At 30.4% G+C, this 13,477-nt stretch overlaps 1 long non-coding RNA gene across 1 annotated transcript; it reads left to right on the top strand.

The window, feature by feature from the left end:
• Window positions 1–624: 624 nt before the first annotated feature.
• Window positions 625–4,743, top strand: LOC140179589 (uncharacterized). The gene is made up of 2 exons (XR_011873148.1): window positions 625–3,198; window positions 3,634–4,743. It is a non-coding gene; the product is annotated as an uncharacterized lncRNA (long non-coding RNA).
• Window positions 4,744–13,477: the final 8,734 nt, after the last annotated feature.

Here is a 13,477-nt window from a genome sequence, read left to right as displayed (position 1 = left end):
TTATTTTTGTAATAATTAAATAAATTAAATGTTAATAATTTTTGTTTATTAATTTTTAACTAAGCTTTATTAATAGCACAGAGAACACCACTTCATATCATTATAAAAAAATATAATAAAAAAATTTAATTATTCTGTTAATTTTTATAATTTTACTAAATTTTTAATTAAATCTTTATACTTTTTTTTATTTAAATTTTTATAATGTTTTAATTTTGTAATTAAATTTTTTCTAATGTAAAAGATATTAGAGTTAACGGTATATTTCTTCATATTTAAAGATATTTATAATTAAAAAATTAATAAAATATTTGATTGCATGTATTTTGATAAAAATATTATGTTAATTTTAATATTTTTAACATAAAAAAAACATAATTACAAAATTAAAAGTAATATAAAATTTAATTAAAAAATAAAAAATATAAAAATTTAATTAAAAATTTAATAAAACTATAAGATAAAATAATTAAACCTAAAAAAAAATTAAATTATTAGTCAATTGACCAACTTAAATGCATAAGCCAATTAGTCGTTGACCAACAAAAGAAAAAAAAAAGTGCAAAACACCGCCATTGACGACGTCTATAAGAATGCGAATCTCTCTTCTCAACTTCACTTCCTAAGTTGGTTGTGATTTCTCAATAAGTGGTTTTTATTCTCCGTAACTTCAGTTTTCTGTGGCACTATTCTTTATTTTCCCTTCTTTCTCAATTGCTGGGTTCTTTCTTTCTCTGCTATTTCTTTGAATAATGGAAACGGAGTAATGGGATCAAGGCACCATGTGGGTGAATTTCGGAGGCTCATTTCAACAAAATTTCAAGGATGAATACGAGGGAATTGGTTTTTGCAAAATCTGCTTGTTTAGGGTTCTAAAGAATGTATGGATCAACAATGGTGGGAGAAGAAATTTTATTATCTTCACGTTTCGGTAATGGAGATGGATCCCCCTCTTTTCTTTTGTTGGTTCTCTTTATAAAGAAGTTTTTTATTTTCTCTCAAATCTTTGCATTTTGATGCTTAACGTCGGAGTTCATTATAAAGATGGCTTTTTTCCTGCAAATTATTGCTGTTATGGAATATATTCAAGTCCAAGAAAAGAAAAAGGGTTTGCTTGCTTTTTAATTATGATGTTACTTTTTTTATTATCTTGGGGATGAATTGGTTTTGGAATAATTGGTTTTTTCTTTATTTTCCCAACTATTTTTCTGTTATTGAATTATGGACAATTGAGTTTTGTCATTTGATGTGGGATGCTCTGTTTTCTCCTATGTTTATGATTTGGATGTGACTCTGGAGTTTGAATTATTTCAATTCTACCTTGCACAATGTATGTTTGAGCCGTTTGGGAAAAGAAAATTGTTGCAGTATGATATATGATTGACTTTACACCATGACAAACTTAGTTACAGAATTGTTTCAATTCTTTAGCAATGAATTTTTTTACTAAGTGGATCAAATAAGATGTTGTCCCTTGGAAAAGTTGTGTAATGATTTGTTGATGGTAAAATTGTGCGATAATTTTTATGATTCTTGTGACCCTAGAAAACTGAAATGTGTGGAAGGGTAATGTACTTGGCTTTTCCTGTCCAATGTTATTGATATGTAACAATATTTGTGAAACTATGAATTTTGATGAGGGGTTTTAGTCCCTATGATCCAACCCTATGAATTGTGGGAAAGTATCTTAGTCCCTATGACCCGATAATATCGGATAAGATGATATATATGTGGCCTTACAAAATTGAATTGTGGCAAAGTATCTTAGTCCCTATGACTCTAGAAAATCGGATACAATGACGTGTAGTCCTATGAAATTGAATTGTGATGAAGGATCATAGTCCCTATGACCCGAAAATCGGATATGACTCTAGAAAATCGGATACAATGATGTGTGGTCCTATGAAATTGAATGAAAAAATCGGATACAATGATGTGTGGCCTTATGAAATTGAATTGTGGTGAAGGATCTCAGTCCTTATGACCCGAAAATCGGATATGATATGCTTGACCCATATGTTGCAAAATGATGTTATTTGGCTTTTTTTGTCCCATGAATATTGAAGCTTGATGGTATAGTTGACCCCTATGACCTTCAAATATGGTGAAGGGTTTCTTGGCTCCAATGTGGTTGAAATGTGGTGAAGGATTTCTTTCTTGGCTCCAAAATAGTGTTTATCTTGGTTGAAATGTGTTCTTCTTCATGCTTTGAAATTTATCAGAATAGTTAACAGTTAAATCTAGTTTTTCGTTTCATATATAAGCTGCTCAAGAGTTGAAAGATGTTAGATAATTATTTTGTTGAAAAATATTATAGATAAGCAGAAAATAATCGAGCTACTGAATTCATTGTCAATTTGTGTTTTACAAAATTTCTCGTTGCTCTTATGGAATATATTCATGTCCACAAAATGAAAAAGGTTTGCTTTCAATTATTGGTGCTATTTTCTTATTATCTCGGGGATGAATTGGTTTTGGAAAGGTTGGTTTTTCTTTATTTCCCCATCTATTTTCGTTACTGAAGTACGGGCAATTGAGTTTTGCCATTTGAAATTTCTGGGATGCACTGTTTTCTCTTCCATCTTTATGATTTGGACATGACTCTGGAGTTTGAATTTATTTCAATTCTACCTTGCACCTTGTATGCTTGAGCCGTTTGGGAAAAGAATTTGTTGCAGAATGATATATGATTGACTTTTACAGCATGACAAACTTAGTTGCAGAATTGTTTCAATTCTTCTGTGATGAATTTTTTTTTGCTATGTGGATCAAATAAGATTTTGTCCCATGAAAAAGTTGTGTAATGATTTGTTGATGGTAAAATTGTTCGATAATGTTCATGATGCTTATGATCCTAGGAAACTGAAAAGTGTGGAAGGGTTATTTAGTTGGCTTTTTCTGTCCAATCATATTGAAATGTAATGACATATGTGGCCTTATGGATTGTGATGAAGGATCTTAGTCCCTGTGACCCAATAAAATCGGATAAAATGATGTGTGGCCCTGCGAAATTGAATTGTGATGAAGGATCCCTATGACCCAAAAAAACCGGATATGATGATATGCTTGACCCTTATGTTGCAAAATGATGTTATTTGGCTTTTTTGACCCATGAATATTGAAATTTGATGGTATAATTGACCTTGTGATGCTGAAATATGGTGAAGGATCTTTTGGCTCCAAAATGGTTGAAATGTGGTGAGTGATCTCTTGGCTACAAAATAGAGTTTTCATTCTCTGTTGTGTTATTGTTCATGTTTTGAGATTTATTAGAACATTAAACAGTGAAATCTGGTTTTTCTCACTACAAGTAACTTTGCATATATAAGCTGTTGCTCAAGAATTGAAAGATGTTATATATAAATAGAAAATAATTAAGTGATTGAGTTCATTATCAATTTGTGATGGACTTTTATAGCTTGGCAACTTAGTTGCAGATTCATTTCATTTCTTTTGTGATGATTTTTTTTTTGTTCACTTACTATTGGATCAAATTAAAATTTTGTCCTTTGAAAAAAGCTGTGTAATGATTGGTTGATAGTAGAATTGTGGGATAATGTTCATTATTCTTGTGAGCCTAGAAGAATGAAATATGTGGAAGAGTAATATGTTTGACTTGTATTACTTTGCAAGATCGAGCGGTGTTTTCGTGTCATTCAAGTTGCCATTGCGGAGAAGCTTAATATCGTCCGAATAGCACTAGAAGGAGAAGCCTTAACTTGGTTTGAATGGTGGGAGGAACAAACATCCTTCCATTCATGAATGCGATTTAAACAAGACCTCCTAAAGCGATAACCAGGTATGGCAACAAACCCAATGGGATCCCTTTTAGACGTCCGACAAAATGGAACTGTGTCTGAATACCGTCAGGAGTTCAAGTTAGCAGCATGAATCCAATGAAATTTGGGAACAGATACATTGATGTGTATCTTCATGAATGGGCTAAAGAAAGAGGCAGAAATACTAGTTTCTAATTTTGAATGCTTGCAAGAAATGATGACTCGATCACTCTCGATCGAGAATTGGAATATGGCTTGGCGTGATAGTGGGGGGAGGAAGAAGGATAGATTTAAATTTTCGAAGGTCATCGTCATTCAATCGAGACTCAAACTAGGTTAGGCAAAGTTCGAGAGGATTTCAAGGAGGTGGATCAAGACTAAATTTTGAATTTTAAGTCAATAATGTTCAAACAACAAGTAATGGAGCCATAACAACCCACTAAACTGCAGAAACCAGCCATCACAGGTCAATGGGTAATGAGCCTATCGGAGTAAGAAAGCTTTCAAATGAATAATGAGCTGAGAGACGTGTTTTCATTGCGAGGAGAAATGAGAGGACCTGCACATGCGTGTCAATTTCGAAACTTCTAAATCAATTTTATGGGAGAGAAGAGAAAGAGGAGGAGATCAAAGGTGACCTTGCGCCCGTATTAAAGGAAATAGAAGCCAAAGAAATGGAGCTACAGTTGTTATCTTACAACTAACAAGGCTTAACTACTCAAGATAATAGAAAAATTGAAGCTACCAATTCAAAAGGTTCAGAAGTTCTATGTGGAAGCGAGAAATGGTGCCATTGAGGAAGGTGACAAAAATCTATGAGAAATAGGAGCTGGAAGTCCAAGAAATACACATTGCTAGTAACGAGTTATTCTTAATACCTTTCCACGTAATCTAGCTTTTAATACTTCAGTGTTGCTTATTGAGGTACTTTCAAAATTTATAAGAATGAATGAAATTTTAAAAATGACTGTCAGATTAAAATATTATGACAGAAAATGTCAAGGTCTTGTTAGAAATAAAAATGAAAAATAAAAACTCACGTGCTAAGAAAGAAAATTAAAAGGGAGATTCTATGGTACTTAAAAGGCAAAATTTTCAATACCTACTGAACAGTGGACGTGTGTGTCTTAGTTTCATCATTTTCTTTGAGATTTCATTGCATGTGGTGACATTATATACAGAAGCGGGATCCAAGATTTCAGAGTAGTTGTTTTGCAGTGAGCCAGTGACAATAATGAACTCCAGTTATGTAGATCATTAAAATTTGGTCATTCTAATGCTAATGTTAACGATGCAGTGGAAAAATTAATTTAGGAAAAGTCTAGGAGCAGCAACTTTTGTGTTTTTTGGTCAGCATTTAACCATCAAAATAAAAGTGAGTGATCTCTCACCATTAGATATAATTTTACATCATTAAAAACATTATTGATAACTAATTGATGGTTACAAAACACTAAAATTGCTGGCTCTAGCAATGCTAATTAATTTAATAATAGTCTTTTGTGTTATTTTTTTTTTGAATGGTGGTGGACTTTGGTTTTGGTGTAACGGGCTCCTGATAAGATGTTTGGACTTTTTATTTAAAATAATTCTAACTACATACTCGTGTAATGGGAGAAGCATAACTTCTGAAAAAAGTAGTAGAAAATTCAATAATTTTAAAAAAAGAAAAATAAAATAAATCCTATATCCTTAATCACTAACCATACTCGCATCAATTTATAAATAAAATCTTTAATCATTAACTTAACTAATCAATCAATCGTGATCTGTGTTAATATCATCGTCTTAAATCATTACTCAAACACTCATTAATGCATGAATTGTTGTTTCTTTAGCTCTCCCAACCAATAAACATGAACACACCATCAAATCCTAATGCCAAAAAAAATTTACTAATACTGTACACACCATATACTGTAACAACTACAACCAATTTTAAAGAGTTAATAGTCAAATTTATTCTTGAAAGATCACTCATTCTTTAAATTAGTTTTCAAGTAAATTATCATTTCTACCCACGAAAGTTGAAAACGCTGACATATCTACTCATAAAAAAGAAAATTACCATTTGTACCCATAAAAAATAGATTTTACAAGCAAAATTATCCAAACCCTAAAAAATTAAATAAAATTCCTAAATTATCATTCTCTCCACTACTACCACTATCATCTCCTCCCCTCCCCCTCCCCTCTCCTCTCTCTCTCTCTCAATGTTCTCATCTTTTTCCCACCACTGCTACCACCACCACTAACCCATCCTCTCTCTCCTTCCATTTTCCGAGCTCGTCGCCGCCGCCATAATCCGTCAACTCTACCAACTCCTTCCTCTTTCTCTTTCTCTCGCTTTCCTTCTGTGTTTTACTTTTCTCTTTCTCTTCTGCTTATTCAAATTCTCAACTCAGAAGAAGGGCTTCACCATCATCAACAACAACAGAACCATCTTCAGATTTTTTATCCCCACACTCTCTCCTACCTACAAAATCCCTTATCTTCACCACTACACTACCTCTTTCACCCAATCACCTTTTAAACCCTAACCCTCTTCACCCAGCCACCACCCCTCTTTCCCTTTCTAATCTCAAATTTTACCACCACCCCCGTCACCCAGCCACCACTCCCATTCCCTCCAAAACTCACATATGGAGACATTACACACACCCCCCCACCCCACCCGAGGAAGAAGAAGAGAAGAGGAGGGGGAGCGAGACCGCACTGGCAACGTGGGGATTCGCTGCCGCTATCGCATCATCGTCGACGTTATTGAGGGAGCCCAAAGAGGAGATACAAGCCAGAACTAAGAAAGGGGGAGCTGTCGCCGCCGTCACGCCCTGCTACTGTCGGCTTCGTCACATCTGTCGCCGCTATTGATTGAGTCCGTCGCTGTCGTTGTCACTGGTCTGGAAGGAAGAGAGCGCGCAAGAGATCAGAGAAGGAGGAGAGGGCGACGGCACCGGTGGGTGTCACTGCCACCATCGTCGTCGACGCTGTTCAGTGAGGAAGAACCGTTTTTTCTCTGCTTTTTCTATTATTGTTGTTGTTGCTGCTGCTGCTGCAGCATGTGAAGAAGATCATGATGGAGGTATAGTGGTGGTGGAATTTGAGATTAGAAAGGAAAAGGGGGGTGGTGGCTGGGTGAAGAGAGTTAGGGTTAGAAAGGTGATTGGATGAAGGAGGTGGTGTGGTGGCGAAGATAAGGGTAATTTAGGGATTTTAGGTAATTTTTTATGGTTTGGATAATTTTGCTTGTAAAAACCATTTTTTATTGGTACAAATGGTAATTTCTTTTTTTTATGGGTAAATATGTCAGCGTTTTCAACTTTCGTGGGTAGAAATGGTAGTTTACTCTTAGTTTTCAAATGATTTTTTTAGTCATATTAGTTCCTGAAAAATAAAACGTAAGTCAAATTGGTCCTTCGGTCAGTTGGATGATGACGTGTCACGTTAAGTACCACGTGGCAGGTTAATGCCACATGTCACAAGATGATTGGATGACGTATCAAGTCAGTGACACCTAGTGTGCCACATGTCACTTGACATGTAAAAAAATTATTTATAATCAAAATAGTCCTTGAAAGTCTAGACGTAAGTCATTTTCATCTTAAAATTTTAAAAATTAATCAAATTAGTCCTTATATAAATTTTTTATTTTTTCATAATATTAAATTTAAAATATTTTTTATACTACTAATTTTAATATTATTTTTTAAATCTTAATAAACAAAATTCTCTTTACATAAAATAATTAAATTTTTATAAAATTATTTTGTCATTTGTATTTTAAAATTTTACATTTTCAAATTGTAATTTTTTATAGTGAATTTTTTTATTTAAATAAATTTATTAAATTATTGTTAATTATATATTTAAAAATTTAATATTTTAAATTTTAATAAATAATATAATAATTATTTTAAAATTTAAATCTTTTAAATTTTTTAAAATTATAATTTTATTATTGTTTAATTTATATGATAGAACTTAATAATTAAAAAACTGATTTGTGGGATCACTTTTTAAATCTTAATATTCTAATTAAAAAACTACTATACTTATTTAATAAAATCTAAAATATTTAAAATAACTACTATATTTATTTTAATATTCTAATATAGTTTTTTTAAATATTTCATTTAAAACACAAGAAATTTTATTTTAATACGAAACATATCTATTTATATAATGTACTAGTGCGGAGTAGCCTGTGCTATGCATAGGTATAATGTTTCCTATTTCATTTTATCTCATTGATTTGTGAAATAAAAAGAAAAATTATATAATCTATCTCAAACATATGAAACACACAAAATTTTATTATGATCTTTGCATGTATAACGCTTAAGAAGCAATTCATTTAGCATATATAATAATAATAATAATAATAATAATAATAATAATTAAGCAACAAATTTTTAATATTTTGTAAAGTTTGGAATTGAAGCAAAATTTGTGGATCTTCTTGAATTTTGACTCTAAGTATCACTACCATTGGATCTTATATGTAAGTAATACTGCAATGAAAAAAAGAGATGTAGTAAAAAAAAATAGTAGTATAACTTTGTTTAGATTAACATACATAAATTTTGATTTTGAGAATATACTTTTGTTTAGGTTAACAAATATATATATATATATATATATATATATATATATATATATATATATATATATATATATTCCAGCAAAATATAATTATGTAAGAAAAATGTTTTAGAATAGAAAAAAATAAGAGGGATTTTGAGAAGAATTAAAGGACTAATTTGATTAATTTTTAAAATTTTAAGGATGAAATGACTTACGTCTAGACTTTCAAGGGCTATTTTGATTATAAATAACTTTTTTACATGTCAAGTGACACATGGCGTGCTAGGTGTCACTGACCTGACACGTCATTATCCAACTGACGGAAGGACCAATTTGACTTACATTTTATCTTTCAAGGACTAATATGACTAAAAAATTTATTTGAGGACTAATTTAAAGAATGAATGATCTTTTAGGGACGAATTTGACTATTAACCCCAATTTTAAATAATAATATTACATGGCCTATATTTTTCAGGGTATAACACCACCCATACTAACATTATGATTACCAAGTCTTTTGTGAATGCTTAATTAGTTTATATAGTTGCTATTTGAGCAAAATAGATAAAACATATTTCCACAACAAAATTCTAACTCATTAGGCCATTTGAATAACAAAAATCTCACTACTATAAATATCTATCTCATTATTAATAAATACTATGCATGAAAACTAATACATTAAACCTAAATTTCTCAATTACATGACAATGTTATATCTATTTATTTTCAAATAAATAGATTTTGACCAGTCCTAACAAAAATCACAACACAACTTCACCCAAAACAACACGGCTTTGAAAAGCCAGAATTATGAGCATGTAAATCGAAAAAAGGAGGACAACTGACGCTTCAAGGAGCGTGAAACCAGAGCCATAATTCGTGCCTCATCTCTACGCCAGTGACAAAATTGCAGCCTCTGCACTCTGATTAAGTTGGTAGTATGGGACTCATATGATGTCTTGGGAGGAGATCATTCTCAACAGAGCCATATGAGATATGTAGGGAAGATGGGAGTAGAAATTAGGAGTTGTGTGTGTGTGTTTTTTTTTTTTTTTTTTTGGTAAGGAAGAGTTATGTACTTTGAATATCTCTCTCTCTAAATCCTGTTTGTGTTTGGGCTTGGTTCTGCTTTTACTTGGCCTGAACTTCGACAAAAAAAAAAAAAAAATAGAGATACTATTATTAAATTCATTTTCACTTATCTCATTAACAAATTATAAGTCTAATGACCAGTATAATTTGGATTAATTTCCTTCACTTTCTAACAAGAAATCCTCATTGTGGGGTACCGAAGACTCTGATTTCTATGTTGAGTGAAACTTGAAAATGGGGGTTTTGCGTATCCAACCCAATAGCTCATCTCAAAGGATAATGATGGTGATTTTGAGTTGATCCTTATGAAAGGCTAGGAACAGGTTCATCTTTGATAATGTATCAACTAGTGTGGAAGAGATAATGGCATCGACTTTAAAACTGCAAAAGGAGTTTCAACAAATCCCTAATTCCTAATTGATAAGTACTTTATTTTATTTTATTTCTCTTATTAGATTCTTATATGATGTTACTTTTATGGTAGAGCGTTGGGAGTCTCTTATTTTTTTTACTTATCCCATATATGGACACCTATACATTTTTTTCGTTTCATGAATAAAATTATCTGACTTTGTAAAAAAAATCCTCATTGTGGGCTCGCTTTTGTTCATGCTGTCAGATCCTATAACTAGGTATATCAGTTAATTTGTGTCTTAAACACGTGTCCAATCCAGTATCGTGAAATGTTAAAAGTTTTACCTTTTAGTACCATAGAATCTTCCAAATAAAAAAAAGGAAAAATCATATACTCTAAGCGGAAAGCACGTAATAAATACCGAACATCTTTTTAGCATCTTCTTTTACTCAATGTGCAACACATAAAGCAAGGAAAAAAAAAAAACAATTCATTAAAGAGAAAGAGAAATAACTTGAATTGTTAAGAGAGTAGTTAATAGAAGGTGGGAAGCTTAAAAACACTAACTTCTTACTGTTTCTAAGGGTTTATGTAATCCCCTAAAAAACTTTAGTTTGCATTTTCACAAATATATAGCAAAATCAATTAAAAAAAATGTAAATAATGTGAGCAAAAATATAAAGATTTTTCTCGAGGCTAATAGCGATTCAACATAGTGTGTGTATATTTCTCTATTCTATTAACAAAAATACATTTCTATATATATGAAACTCCTAAAATTTAGTGCAGAAATTAAATAATATACATAAACGAAGGAGGACATTGAGATATATTATCATAGGATAATTTCTGTTAAAAAATACATAGTATTGGAACATTGGAACGTGTTGGCTAGCCAATTAACTCATCTATATTAGTAGGTAGATAAATAAGAAAAAATTAAGGAACACCAAATGATTATCATACCGGAACACCAACTTGTAGAATAAAGACATGATTAAGAAAAGAGAGAATAACATCCCTCTTAACTTTTGGAGAAGAGATTGGTTTATTAGAGATTGAATCTCTTGATCAAGCTTTTGTAGTGCTTTTCTGGTCTTATCTGGTTCTACCTCGTATTGCTATGAATCCTCTACTTGAATTAAGCCATGTCAATATTTACTAACCCAAAAATAAAGTAATTCTTCACGGCCGACATATAATTATGAATGTAATGACAGGAAAAGGATGGTGAAATTATTGGAATAATAGAATGTTATTTGTTATTAATGGATACAATAGCTTAGAGAAGGAAGTTGAATTTAAGTTTTTTTTTTAATTTAGTTTGCTTATTCTTTAAAATAGGTGTATTTTATGAATTTTGTTAAGTCACTTCGTACAGAAAAATAAGAGATACTTTTATTTTGTCTTGTATCAAAAGAAGAGCCAAAATAGAATTGAGCGCAAGGCAGGGACGGATCTATATATTGTGTAGTGGGGGGCAGGCGCCCCCACTACAATTTGAAAATTTTTTGAATAGTATATGATAATAATATTTATTTGTCCCCATTAAATTATTGAATTTGACCCCACAATAATTTTTTACTCAATTTTTAGTACTTAATAGTCAGTTTAAGAATTTCATATTAGATATTTATTAGAATGATTAATTCTCAATTTAAATAAGATTGGTGTTTTTTCTTAAAAATAAACTCAAAAGATATTATTTATTTTTTTTTAAAATTAGTTTTAATTTTTTCTGTAGCAACTATATTAATTGAAAAAAAATTTTCAACTATAAATATCACTGAAAGTTGGCTTTTGATTGTATGAAAAGTGAATTTCTAATAATTGTTTGGTGTATATATATATATATATATATAAGAGGCATTTCGATTGTATTGTTAAAAAAAATTACTCATTTTTTTAAAAAATATGAAATCTAAAAAATAGAATTATAAATTATATATTATTATTTAAATTATTATTTTATTATTTTAATTTATAAATTATATATTTTGAAGACTAATTATATTTTATAATAATAAAATATAATTATAACAATAATTATGCTATATATATATATATATATATATATAAAATAACTATCTGTATAGAATACATATTAAAATACAAAATACATATTGAAAATGAATTAAATAATAAATATATTTATACACAAATACATAATGGTTAATGAATAATTTTATAGTTAATTTTTATGTAATATAATATTTTTATTATAAAAATTATTAGAGTTTATTTATCTTGTATTCTAAAGGCACATATTAAGATTACAAATTGAGAATATTTTTGTTGAAAATACAAAATAATTAAATTTTTAATATTTTTATTTTACAGTTATCAAATAAAAAAATTTAAAACTTTCTACTAATAGTAAATTTATCATGTATCTTTAAGACACATATTAACTAAACCTAAATTATTGTTATATTATATATATTTTGCCCCCACTGTCAAAACTTTCTGGATCCGTCGCTGGCGCAAGGTATATAGCTATGAGGTTAATTTGAATAGAGTAAATAGGAGATAATTTTATTTTGTCTTTTAAAGTATAAAACCAAAAATAGAGATGAGAAAGAGAAGTGACACAGTCATATATTTTGGTTCAGCTTCGTAGTGCATGTAGCCTATATACAATCCATCACAACAACGATAAAATTTTACTATCTTTAACCAAGATTATATTCACCAATTTTACTAGGATTCAATCTAATTATATTTAGGACAAACTTAGTTTCTACCCAAATCAAATTTGACTAGGAACTCACCCTAGCCTTTAAGTGCGAAGTACTCACCCAACTTGCAAAGAAATCCCTTCAAGATTATTAAAACAAAACAGAAATACATACAAAGAATTTCTAAAATAAACATGGACTTTTCTCCAAGTCTAACTCTGTCTTTTTACTCTCAATAGCTTTTTTCTTACATTCTTTATCATAATGCCTTTTTTCATTAAAATAAAGAAAAATTAGATTGAGATAGAATATTTAATGAGAACTATGAAGGAGAAGAAAGTAATAGCTCTGTATGAGAACTCAAATTTTGTGCTCTCACTCTTTACTCCAATCTTTGGCCGTTTACCCCTTTAATAAAGGAGTAAAGCTTCCAAAACTTAAAATTCTTCTTCAGCACATTTGACTTCTTCTTCCCCAATATCAGCAGCAGCAGCGGTGTTCCAGAAGAGATATAGAATATAAACAGTGATTTAACCATACATGCATTCATACCTTCTATCTTCTCTTTCATCATTTTTTAAATTTCTTCTTGAATGTGCGCCCTTTTATTTGTACTTTGCCTCCAAGTAACCTTTTTTACTATTGATTTTTTGAAAAGATCCATAACCTCCAAATATTTGAGCTTTTCGATTCGGTGTATGCAAAGAGAAAGTTTTCTTCTACAAGCTTCAATATTGCACAAAGATGAAAAAATTTCTCTGATGAACCTTTGGATGTGATCTTTGCTTTTGACCCTAACTTTTTTAACTTTCTTCTTTTTTGATTGAAATTGGTAACCCACTTTTTGTACTTTGATTTAGTCCTAATCAAAACTTTTCCTTTTTCTTGCTCTACTTCCGTGATTTCAAGTGGGTAATAAAAAAGAGAGAAGAGAGAATTTGGTTCGGTGTGGTTTGGTTATGATGAAATTTGAGTTCTATTAC

This window comes from Arachis hypogaea, chromosome 15 (assembly GCF_003086295.3).
Source record: "Arachis hypogaea cultivar Tifrunner chromosome 15, arahy.Tifrunner.gnm2.J5K5, whole genome shotgun sequence".
In the NCBI taxonomy this organism is placed as follows: Eukaryota; Viridiplantae; Streptophyta; class Magnoliopsida; order Fabales; family Fabaceae; genus Arachis; species Arachis hypogaea.
This window is presented reverse-complemented; position numbering and strand designations above follow the sequence as displayed.